This window comes from Protopterus annectens, chromosome 12.part0 (assembly GCF_019279795.1).
Source record: "Protopterus annectens isolate FY-2018-M chromosome 12.part0, PAN1.0, whole genome shotgun sequence".
NCBI classification, from domain to species: Eukaryota; Metazoa; Chordata; order Ceratodontiformes; family Protopteridae; genus Protopterus; species Protopterus annectens.
In genome coordinates, this window is record NC_056746.1 from 699576926 (window position 1) to 699590862 (window position 13937).

A 13937-nucleotide genomic window follows, 5' to 3' on the forward strand; every position below is an offset into this window, starting at 1 on the left:
CTACACGGATATGCACAATACAGGTCTAAGCTTTGCCAAATTCCACGCAGATCACGGTCAAAGATGTCCAGAACAGGTGAAACTAGCATTATTCATGCTTGTACTAATAGTGCCTGCTCTGAGAGGTAAAACAACCACTGGAAGGAGTAGAACACGCAACCAAGTACACAATCACCTACCACTCAGCTACCCGAGATGTACCAATGGTAGGTGTGTATTATGACAGGTTAAATCACAAAAGGGCGGAGTTCAGCAAACAGTATCCACCGCCATGTACCTAACGGAAGGTGTGTACACTCTCTCTCCCTTTCCCTGTCTATAAATATATATATATATATATATATATATATATATATATATATATATATATATATATAATAGGGATAGAAAGGGTGATAGAGAGATGTATGTCGATACATATGGACATACATATGGATATACATATATCTGTGAATATATAGACAGGTTAACGACTTGTACACAACCATGGAGGTACAAATAAATAGGATATTGCCAACTACTGAATGCTTTACATACCGACACGTGTAATCACGAGGCTTAAAGACCGAAAGACCACAGTACCAGAACACTATAACCGCGAGTAATATTATCACGATGTTAAGGGACATTTTGTTATTGCTGCTGGTGCTGCGGTCCAGGTAGGTACTGTATTTAAGTGTGGTTCCGATTGCTGTAGTGTGTGCAAGTGAATGTTGAGAGTGTGGTGTGTGTTTCCGTGGGACTGTAATGTGTTTGTGTGTGTGTGTGTGTGTGTGTGTGTGTGTGTGTGTGTGTGTGTGTGTGTGTGTGTGTGTGTGTGTGTGTGTTTGCATCATGAGTCTGTTCATGCAAACGCGGAGGTAGATTATTACAGTAGTTGTGGTCATAGCCAGCCTTAGGCATATGGTTACCACCCGTCCCACTTTCAGAGGGACAGTCCCTCTTTGGGCAATTGTGTCCTGACAACAAATATTAAAAAGGGCAAATGTACAGAGGTTGCAGGACATAATTATGTCCCATATATTATGTAATAGTTGCATTAAATAGTTATTTCTGTATCTAAAATACGTAAATTGTACAAGAAACATAATAAGCAACTAAAGTGCTACAAGAATAAGGTTTTATTTAGGGCAAAAGTAAGTTCTATCCTTTGTACTGACAGTGGGTATGTGTCGGCCTCTAAACCCTGATGTGTGCCCTGCAAATGTCCCACTATGGCCATTTGAAAAGGTGGCAACCCAAGCCAAAGAGGATGAGTCTCCAACACAACTGCAATGAGTGCAAATATCTGTGACAGAAATACATGAGACAGCTTTCATGTAGCAACATTTCATTACATATCAATGTATTTCAGAGGGATTGAAGGATCAACATCACCTGCATGCTATATAGGAACCAATTAACAATGGCTTAATGAATAATCCTGCAATAACCATAGTATTAGTCTACTAAATGACAGGTCTTCAATTAGGGAAGGGGCCCCCACACACATGAATATGTATAAATGCAGTCCCCACAAACCTTTATCTGCTATGTACACCCACCTACATCTCCCCCACACCCGAAACAATTGCAATACAGACTGTAATAACATCACAAACATCCACTCACTCAATGAAATCTGCAGAAGTGTTAACATATCTTGTGAGAGACACACTTGTAATGGTGCCATGTGAAATCATTGCTGTTGTACAATAGAACAGATGCCGATGTTACAGGTTTTGTTTGCAATAGTCTCATATCAGACGGTTGAGATAACAGCTACACTCACATGTAAAACTATATACTCTAGCCATCACAAACAGTCAACGGGGGGCATGTATTCAAAGTATCTTTGTCTCTCCATATAGCAGTTGCAATTCATCACAATAAAATACATCCAGACCATCTCCCTCGAAGGTAGGGCAAAAGGACAACGCCCAAGTGGAGTATTCAATTATACCCACTGTTGCCGTGTAATTGGCCAATGGAGTAGCTGCACAGCTGATGTGCATGTAATAATTTACTCCGGAACACCAATTGGCGGCAGGATAATACATGTTACAGGTATCCACGTATAAAACGATGGCTTGCCATACATTCAAACCGTATGCTCATATCATAGAACCGTTTAAAGAGGAAAGGAGTTACACAGATATTATCATAAACTCGTACCACTAAGAAGGTATGTAGAACACTCAGTATGTTATTGTATGTAGTGCCTGTTCTGTATTAATGAAAGTGTACGCAATGCATACAGTGGGAAAAAGTATTATGTAGTGATGTCTTGTTGAGCATAGTAACGCTTGTAGAAATTGTGTGTACTGCTGTGGGCCACAGGTTAAACACCTCATACACAACAAGGGATGCTACATAAGGGCTTTAAACATAACAATTCCACTACAGCTGCTGTCGGTGGTAGGGTTTGTCCAACAAGTATGTGCCATAACAGGGGATAGTATATGTTGATATACTGTAACAGTAGGCATATGTATGGGCGTATAACGAGAATAACATGCCTAAGGTGTCCTGTTGTGCAATTATGCTTTGCATTATGGGATATGGTTCCAGAAATGTGAAAAGTACAGTATTGTAGGTAGATATGTCAAATATTTTACATAGCATTGCTGTTATATTATGCAAACATCAGGTATGTCTGTTGGAATGTACAATACAGAATAACAGGATACATATGTCTTGTAGTCATCAGACAGTGTAACAGCATGATAGCTAATTGAAATGGAAGAGCTACTCAATTATCCATGCACAAAGGACATGTAATAGCATCATAGGTTCATAGTTAGGTACTATGCTGTCTGGCCAAGTCCATTTGTAAGCCCAAATACAGTGTTTTCACTGGCAGCACCTCCTTAGGTTAGTGTCCTGTGCCTGTGAACAGCACAGCCATTTGTTTCCTGCACCTGTGTACAGTACAGCCATTTCAGTGATCCCTGGCGTAGATATCTGTTCCCCATCCACCCATCGAGGGATCGCATGAAGAGTGGTAGTGAGGGTCCCTGCCTGATGTACATAGGAATCATGTTCCAAAATGTGGTGAGTGTCCGTTTCAGGAATGTATCCCTCCAGCACATGCTACTCATCATTGCATTTGGGCACATATCCCAGAGCATGTTGCTCTCAGTGGCTTTTGCTTGTGTTGCTTATGTGGAGCATATCCATCAATATTGTTGTGGACATGGCCCTTGTATGTTCAGCAGAGGTCACCTCTGAGTATGTAGTATGCAAATGACTACATTTGGAGTTTCAGTAGTTGTGCTGCATACGTCATCCTTCGGAGGTGAGTAATACTGTTGGTGTGTTAATGTTGTGGTATTTAAAGCTGTTGCTGTTCCATAAGGTACACCCCAAATGGGGTGTTGTACCCTTGAACGTGTTTCATAAGTCAGGAGTATAGAGGTACAATGGCAGCCTTTGTTCTGGCTACAATCCCATTACAGATTAGGGTGGCCATGTAGAAGGATATCTATGCCCCTTGGCAATAAGGTTATCAAAGGAGTGGGTGCTATCTACGTGTGTACTAAGATCCCTTAAAATGTCTTATGTATGTAGGGGACTACCACCTATGTGATAGTCACTGGGTGATTGTTGTAATCCAAAGGGGATGTCTATGCACTTTGTGGCATGCTGCTTGAGGCCATGTTACTGTCACCAGGTATCTGTCACAGTGATATCCTTATGGAGGGTGTGTGTATTAGCCAGTGAATCAATCATGGACCCTAGTTTGTAGTTGTCTGGAAAACTATTCAGGGAAAGTCTTTCTGTGCTAGACTGTACCTCAGGGAAGCAAATAACAAACATGAGGGGCCCTATGACCGAGGACTGGGGTATGCCAATTGTAACTGATGTACAGTAGGAACTGGGCTATGCTACCTTCACTGTGTGTGTCCTGTCCGTGAGCCACTTTGCATAACATCTCAAGACATATGGGTCGCTGTGCAGGTGGATGTGTATATTAACAATACCAGAATGGTGAACGGTGTTGAAAGCCAATGAGAGGACAGGGTAGGCTGTGTGGACCTCCTTACCATCATTTACTACATTGGTAACTGTCTCAAAGGACTCCACCATGTGTAGGAGCCATGGTGTGGCCCTAACAAATCCAACCTGGGTGGTGTCAAAGGTTTGGAGGCCAACAATGTCTCTGTGAATGACTTCCATGATGATGTTCTCCATAGCCTTGCAGAACAGTCTAGTCAGGCATATAGGGCAATAGTTCCTCTGGTCCATTGTGACGCCACCTTTGTGGAGCGTGATAACTGTTGCTGTGCACCATTCAGGGTCCGCAATGCATGATACAAGGCTATTAGTGAATATGGTGCCCAAGTGGAGAGCCATGTCATTCTGAGGTTTGTGTAAATCGCAGCCTGGGATGTTGGATGGTCCCATGGAGTTTGTGCTCCAGGCTTTTGGGAGAGCAGGTTTGAACTGTGTAGTTGTGACCGCAGGGACTCTGCATTGTTCCTGTATAGATTTGGGCCCTTTAGGGTGTGAGAGGTGTGTAAAGTTAGCTGCCAGGAAGTTGCCAATATTAGTCGGTTCTGTAATGTTTCTGCCTTACCATTGTATGTTAGAGCAGATGTGGGTATTGCCATCGAGAGTAGTGACATACCTCCATAACACTTAGTGGTAGTCCTTGGAATGTGTCGCAGTAATGTTTACATAGCTAGCTTTGGAGGATGTGATAAGGGATCCCAGATTCCTACTGAGGCTGACCAGGGAGCTACACCACCCATGGGAGTGTACCCTACTTTGCAACAGTCTCCTTCTGTCGTGCATTATGTCCATGGCAGTGGACCCCCAGAGTGGCGTCCGTTATGTGGTGGGTACCGTCATGGCTCTGTTTGGGATAGCATGATCCATGCAGTCGTGTAAGTGCTAATGAAGTGCATTTGTGAATGTTTCTGCGTTTGTAACTATATTGTCCATCTGCACGGGTGTCATGGTGTTTACTACTTCTGTCATACAAAGCGTGAATTTGGCTTTGTAGAAATATTGTACTGTGTTTTCCGTGAAGGGTGTGGTGCCGGGATGTGGATAACAAGGGTGATTAGCATACGTTCATAACTGACCAATGAGGGGATAACCCCAGGCGTGTAACACCAGTCACACATGTTGGTAATGTCCAGGTCTAGGATACTGTTAGCCTTGGTGGTGGTGTGTATAGGTTGATCCAGCCGATTGGAGTTTATGAATCCATGAAAGCGTTGGCCTAATGTGTCATTTCATGAGTAGGTATCACAGTTAGGTGTGGGTTAGTGTCAGTCTCAAATCAGTAGTTCCTGTTTGAACCCTACTTTCCAGTACACCAAGAAATGAGGGCCATTACCCGTGGAGTATGGTGTGCAATCCGTAGCAAGCTACAATTTGTATAGCAGTTCTGGCCACAGTTAGTTGCACTTGGATTGCCACTGATGCATTGTGCTAAGCAACCAGCATGGAGGTGTGTACATCCCTGTAAAATATGGACACACCTCCACCATGGGTGTTCCGGTCCTGGTTACATGACTGAAAGGTGTGGTCTGCGTAATAGTCTGTCAGTGCAGGGGTGCTCTCCAGAGCCTAGAAGCAGGTCACGGTCACTGCAGAGACATCGAAGTGGTCCATTATAAAGAGTTCCTCGGACGAGTGCATTTGAGATGAAGATGTCAAGCATTGAGTAACATTACCCTCAGGTTTTGCTTGCCCGTACCTGTTCTGGTGGTGAATATGTTATTTAAAATGTGTCTAAAACAGGCAGTATAGGAGCAGCAAGAGCCTTAGATGGTATCCATAATCCCAGGGCTGACAGGTGCAGGCCATCTGTGCCAAAGCATTGTGGTTTGTCGACCATGTCATTCAAAGCAGACAGATGCTGGATACCCTTGGAATGACACCAGAAGCATAGGCAACTGTTGAAGTGAATAATTCTGTTGTTGTACTGTGTCATCAGTCTGGACTAATGCAGAATGCTTCTCGGGGCTTGGGCGATACCTGCCTGGGCTTCAAGATCGGAGAGCTATTGCATGTCCCTGTACATGTAGTCCAGGAAGTTACATCTCAGGGCATTCACACTAACTTGGAGAATGACAGTCATATTGTACCTGGTGAGGAGTGACCTGAGTGCATAGGTTATGTGGTGGATCCTGTTACCCGACAGCCAGATGACAGTGACTATCGCCTTGTGTGGCCTGCTGAGTTGGACATCAGTGTGACCGCCTACAGAGTCACCTATGTTGGGTATGTTATAACACCCTATTGGCTGTAGTTGACAGGCATACATGAGTCTGTGGGCTATAAGTAATTGATGTTGTGTTTGATGATGGGGGATGCCTCTGTTGCCTACCCAGAGTAGTATGGAGAGGCTCTGCAAATGTTGTACTCTTACTATGTGTGGCCCGTGGTGGTGGAGATCTAGTGAGACTATGTGATGAGTGGGGTGTGCTGCAAATGTTTAACATTCCCACATGATTGTCAGGTTAAGTCTGGGTTGGAGAGAGCATTACCTCCAGCATGGCTACATACATGCATCTCCCACAGGCTGTAGTGTCGTACGTTAGGAGGTGAGCATTGACGGTGTACATAAGATGATTGCTATATTGCCTCATGTTGCCCACATTCATCATCTAGATAGGCAATAACACTGGCAATTGACATTTGGACATGCCTGTATATTCAACCATTTCTCACAAGATATGTGAGGTAAGTGTGTACAACAGCTGTTGTACTGTAATCATGCTGGAAATGTAAGGACAAACAGTGTTTACCTGTAGGAAATGAGTAGGTTTGAGTGATATAGTAATTAGTAGCTCATGAAGTGCGTACATGTTCTGAACAAGTGCTGAGCATGAATAAGCAATACAGATAGCATGTTGGATAATATAAACTCACTACCCCCCCAACAGGTACACAATCACATATCCATGAACACTACAGATCCCCTGTAACCATAACTATGATGGTACAAGTTGCACTCAGGCTGCATGTGACTTGTTCAAATTCCTGGTCGTATAATACATATATGGCAAAACAGTTTGCTCTACACATACACTTCCATGTAAAGCATAGGTTCATGGCAGTCTGTGAAAATACTGAATGGATCACACTAACAGTTATCACAACCCATAAAGTGGAGATGCCACTCACAATGAGAGGCACAGCACTATTACCCTGCTGAGTATGGTCTGAAAGTCTATGAACCTTAATCAACGTAGATGTTGTTAGCAGTACAGATGTAGATGACAGTACCGATGAATTCAAACTGCATAGCATACCTGTGACAGGTCATAGGACATCATCACCCATACTGTGTTCCACCTCCACTCAGTATACTACATGTACCTTCGTATGTCACAGGAGTGTTCTACCAGAGGCCTGTTCACAGAAGCAACACTACAAAATGTGTCTGAGTGACATGTGCATATCACACCAGTGGCAGCTACAGTAAAACAGGGTTAATGTTTTGTACTCCCCTGTCATTGTAGCCCATACCACACAGACAAATGGGAGACATCTGCATATGTGAGTATGTGAATGGCCATGACCTAGGAGCAATAGCTGACTCAGTGTTGTGGACAACATACAGCATGGGCTTTGTGGGTGAGGTGCATGACATATGTGCACAATCTGACAGCTGCTTATTGCATTGTCACCACTATATTAATAACCCTGTACCCATTAACTACCACCTAGGCAGTGGTCAACATTATGGACACTGTGTGTAAGGGATGGTGCTGTGCAGTTTACCTCCCTGAGCTAGTGACATCACCAGGCCTATTAGGTAGTCATAAGAGGCAACCCAAGTCATGACAGGGTGCCATCCATGAGCATGGAGATCATTGGACAGCCATACTCAGCACTCAAGTGACCAGTATCGGATCACATATCACCTTTATGGGGTATTGGCCACGCTTGGATGGTTGACATCAGCCTTCACAATCCTCATCTCCACTATGCAGCATGCTGCCTACCCTGCATAAAGACATATACAACACTGTGATGTTGGACATGCTACACGTACATATCCTGATCTGAAAGACATACATCATGGACAGCCACCTTCCTAGTACAAGGGTCAACACATGCTGGACAGATCCCTGTGCCATACATGTGACATATTCCTGCCATACCATGCAACCCTGTCCAGCAAAGCTGCACATGTCATCTTTGTCATACATGGTGCGATGAATGTATGGTAGATGTATCAGTAACTGTCTGGATCAGTAATGTAGCACTGATTCACCTGTCGGTGGGAACATGGTTGTCGGATACAGCTAGAAAACCTTACATCCTCTGCCCATACATGGCCCAGGGCATACACACTACTACATGATCTTGGCCGTACATGCTATAGTTGATAACCATCCCTGTGAATACCATCCGGCTAGCCATTGTCCCATGTGTATCACATGTGCAACACAGGCGATACATGGCAGGATGTTGAACTGCTGTACAGTGCCGTGTAGATGTATATGGCAAAACACATGCATGTAAAGGCTCCCGTGCACATGTCTGCATTGTCACTGCCCATGTCCGTGAAGGCAGTGTATGTGATGATATGTGACATATACACAGCATCAAGGTCAACAGCATTAATGTGCACACCTCCAGGCATGTGCTGATAGGTAAGAACACCAGTACAGGCAAACAGACATGCCCACATCAAGACAGCATTCACATGGAATATGAGCAATGTAATGAGGTGACACACGTATATGGTGATAATATCCAAACCCCATCGGGTGTTACATGTGTGTGAAACAAACATGTCAGTCATGTCAGTGTCATGACGATTTGCAAAGACAACTGTTTATAAGTACTAAATGTAATAAACATGAATGTGCATCTGTATCTCTGTGCATCTCTGAGATGCTGAGACCTGTCTCCATCATTATGTCTTACAGATAATGCCTTGATCACGACTGCCGGCATATAGCCGCTTGGGGGATGATGCCCTCATACCATACCTCCAGGATAACTATGAGGTACTGTTCAGCCATGTGCCACAGCACGCCCAGCAGCGTGATGACCTGTGGCAGGAACTTCGCAGGAGGGTTAATGATGTGGGTGGCCATAACCTCACCTACCAGCAGGTGCACAGACACTGCACGGACCTGATCCAACATGCAAAACAGCATGCCAATGCAATCGCCAGGGAACAAGGTAGAACAGGTGGTGGGCCACCAACCCAGCCCCGTCTCACACCTGCCAAGGAGCTACTGGCCAGCCTGGGGACCCCATCAGAACAGCATCCACAAACTCTAGCTGCCATCATGGAGGTGGGTGCCTCCCAACCACAGAGTCTGGAGTTGCCTGGTAAGTCACTACTGCACATATAAATATTATATCCCATTTAATCGCATGTGTCACTGTACACTATGTAATGTGACATCATATGCAAGGTATGTTTACGCACATGCTGCATACTATAATATGCTACCCTGTGTATGCACACATGTGCATACTCCATAGTATATGCTATTGTACTGGCAAATGTGTTAACATGCAAAGTGCACCCTGTAGCTGTCATACAGTCATGGATAATGATCAAACTGATGTGTCACCCCTATACAGGTACCTCTGGCATGCCGCAGAGACAGCAGTCCGTTGCAGGTGAGACAGTTATCAGTATCAGGCAAGTGAATGCACATCTCTATTCGCCATCTGGCCAGTTACCAGATGTACACATAATGTATGGTCCAGTCACGGTATACAGGTCACAGCATTCATCAATCACACTGGCTACCCATGTGCAATATATACAAACCAAATGAAACACCAACATGAAACCACAGTAACTGTCATTGCTTGATGTGTGGACAGCTGTGCATACAATGGTGGAGGCATTGTTCAATGTAGGAATATGTACTATACATCAGAACAACACATGTGGGGTACACAAACAGTACTACACAGTGAGCTGGGATATGGGCAGCCCACATGATTCACCATTGTGGAATGTGCCCCTGCAATAAGTGCAGACATTGTGATGTACCATCTGACATGTCCCAGACATGTAGTGGTCCAGCGGCAACATTGTCACACTATCCCATAAAACATACCACACATACCAAACATACAACCCTTTGTCTGTATAACCCTGTGGACACTGGAGTATCTGACATCTATGGGTGCATGTCATATGGGACAACACAGACATGTGACATAGACAGCCATCACACACATCTGGCCAACACATGTTCACACATGGCCATGGAGGATGGCCATGGATATGTAGTAACACACAGTAGAAGTGATGTGTATGTGTGTACACCCTGTTGCACATTGTCTACACATGGTCCAACTATAGCCTTTGTTGAATGGTTTTATAGTAGAATTGGAACACTGGACATCCTAATAGCCTGTGCACAGCTTGTGGAGGTGTCACTTTGTTCGACCACATACGATGTGTTGCACATCATGACTGTGTCACAGCATGAAAGTAGTGACCTGTACAGCTTCCACATACATACACAGACACCACATCAGGCCAGGGATACTGTACATTTCCCTTGCTGCTGTTGGACATCACTTTCAGCTGTGCACCTCGTGTGTGTGGTACATAAATGTCATGTGGGACATGGTGTATTGACCAGTCTGCCATATGTGGACATGGTTGCCAGGCAGCTAAGAAATGTTAGCAGTTGTGCAGGGGTGTCATTGGTATGTCTTCCAGTGACCTGTTACACATGACACAGCATGGGTTAGTGTGTATACACCTCAGCGATGTGGGTCACAATCCACAGTATGTATGTATTGTGTATGCACGCAGTCATGTCTATGCACGGTATGTGTATTCCACACTGTATAGCAATAGAGATGCCTCATGATTCCATGCAATGGCACTGTGTCTGTACTTCACACTGTATAGCAATATAGATGCCTCATACCACCCTCAATGGTCATACACATCTGCTAAAAGTGCGTTCTATCTGTAGGGCATACAGACAACACTGCAATGTGACACAATTACACCACTGTACATGTGTCAGGACACCATTGGGTCAAACATGTATCCATGTCACTGCACACATCAGCAGATTACATGTCATACTACATGTTAATGTCAAGGACATATGCCTCACATCAGCCATGTGTACTGTTAACCTGTGCTGGTCCACATGGTGTATCACAGGGATGCATGCCTACTACCATGATTGTGTGAAATGCATGGCTTCTACTATGACACATGTTTGCTGTTGTGTGCAACCCAGGGATGTAATCTAACTAACATGATTAATGTCTGAGCTGCATGCCGTCTGCTGTATCACATGCATGCTGCATGCCTTCTGTCATATCACATGCACGGTTGTCTCTGCGTGTCTGTGTGTGTCTGTGTGTGTGTGTGTGTGTGTGTGTGTGTGTGTCTGTGTGTCTGTCTCTATTGTAATGTAGAGTCTTTGTTTGCCTTCACAGGTGATGTAGGTGCATTGCCCTCCTGTGGTCCATCTGATGTTAGTGTCCCCACAGACTCTAGCAGTGATGACCATATGCTTGAGGTACAGGCAGGGTTGTCAGGGGCTGAATCTGTGCCTTTGGTTGCCATCCCACCTATATCCTCCTCTTCCCCGCACACAGTTATCATGTCAACAAATACCTCATCATCAGTGGCCATAGAGGAAGGACAGTTACCGTGTGTTAGCTTGGAACAGGAACGTGTGGTGGCTATGGAAGGTGTGTCTTCACACCATGGTGTCAGTTAAATGACTGCAGATGTGCCACACAGGCATATGGCCAGTGCTGCTCGTTGGAGGATCTCTGGCTGACATGCACCTGCACGACAGATCGCAGCAGCTGGTGTCACAAGACACATGTTTCAGACTGTAATGGTGGCACAGGCACGTGCTGAATGGCAGAACAGAGAAGGGCAGAGGCTTCAGATGGTTGCTATTCATTCTTTAAATGAAAACATCCAGGCATTGGAAAATGCTCAACAGCAGATTGCTGACATTTTGGACAGGCGATTGGGTGACATGGTTGGAATCCTTGACTGTGGCATGGCAATCTGTGAACATGAGCTGTCTGTGCTGGAACATCTGGTAGGAGTGAGGCATAGGCCACGTGGACGTAGGCCAGCTACACCACCTGGTGCAGGTCTACGCGAATGAGCTACCTCACATGCCCGCTCCCATACTGCCGGTAACAGCAGCAGTGCAGCTGGTGCTGTGCTGTCCACACCTGGACACAGCAGGCCACATGGACGTGGCCGTAGATGGTCCCAGCGGGGACACAGTTCCAGTGGACATGTGTCATCAGACAGTACCCAATCTATACCTCTGTCTGGTAGTGCCCGTGCAACCCCTGGCAGGCACAGGTCACGTGGCCATGGCTGGACACAGTGAGCTGTACATCCTGGTCTGTACAATCTGGAGCTGTCAGTAATACCCCTGTGTAGGCTGGATACATGGCAGAATTGTGTGCACACATACACGCACACACCAGAAACATCTGTAGGGCACCAACACCCACATACATAATAACCACACATGTCCAAGTAGATCACAGGCCCTAACCCACACATATGATGTCATCCACTGGTGTAGCCTAGGCCCCTGGCAAACATTATCACCCTGTGCATATGATGATGCCTGTGCCACATCCCTGTCATCCACACCATCGGTGCAGGGACATGCTCATATGGTCTGATGCACAGGATGAACAGAATAGTGAGATAGGTGTATATTACAATTGTTGTGTACTGTTGACACGCAGCAGACATACTAAGTAGTACAAGATTAGAATGCATTGTTTTATGTTCACAGTATGTGTCTTGGTAACAACAGTAACAGTATGTTGGTAATGATGCCCTGTGTCCCTCCTTAAGGTCTGATTGCATGTGCCATTACATAACAGTGTTTGCAGTTAGAATGCATTGTTTAATGTTCACAGTATGTGTCTTGGTAACAACAGTAACTGCATGTTGGTAATGATGCCCTGCTTCCCTCCTTAAGGTCTAATTGCATGTGCCATTAAGTACCAGTGTTTGCAGTTTCACATGTGTAAATGTGGAGTACTCACAGGCATGGATGGCAATACCAGTATGCTATACGTAGCCTCAACCTCACTGTTAGAAAGGCTGACATTCCATAGATCTCTACACATCTACTGATCCAGGAGCGTGTGAGCTGTGTACTAGGCTACAGTGGCTAGAAACGTGACATCCATACCGGTGTGACATCACAGGTACAGCTACATGGTGCGGGGGGGGGTTACACAGCAGTCTAGCTGATGTCAAGGGTAGGGGACAGTTGAAAGCATGAGGACTCACTGTGTAGCAGTAAAACACTGTCACATTACAGGATGTGAACACACACAGACATACACAGACACACACAGTAACACCCCCTCACTCACGGGGTCAACGACACTATAACACACACTTGATAGTGTTGAGGTGAGGACCCCTGCCTATGTGGTAATCACCTTTACAGTACTGTGCACCCACATGACGCGACACAGAGAATGAACATGGACAGGTAGTCAGTAATGCCTAAGACTGATGGCATCAACAGGGTAGTAGATTGCATCACCTTGACGGGTTTGGGGCCGTATCTGTTCTAAATGGTAGCATACATCCTTACTCCATGCACCAGACAGCCATACATACATACACATACATACACTGGAGTCCACACATGTCATGCACATACAGATAGCTAACATGTGTGTGATACACACACCACCCCTGCCTATGTCTTGCTTTCTACACTGCAGTATGTACAGATCTCTACAACAGTGTACAGGGGTGTGTATCAATTGGGATGTATTCCCCACCATACATGGCATATATGGTCACATAAGCCAACACACATGGCAGTACTGTGAATCAAACACCTGCTATCTTCTGATACGTCTGACAGACATGCAGCAGTATTGCCCGCATTACAATGTGTACCGACACTACCTTTGGCAATTGTGCTGCTATATGCACATGGGAGGACTTAAGTGTTACAGGTGTCAAC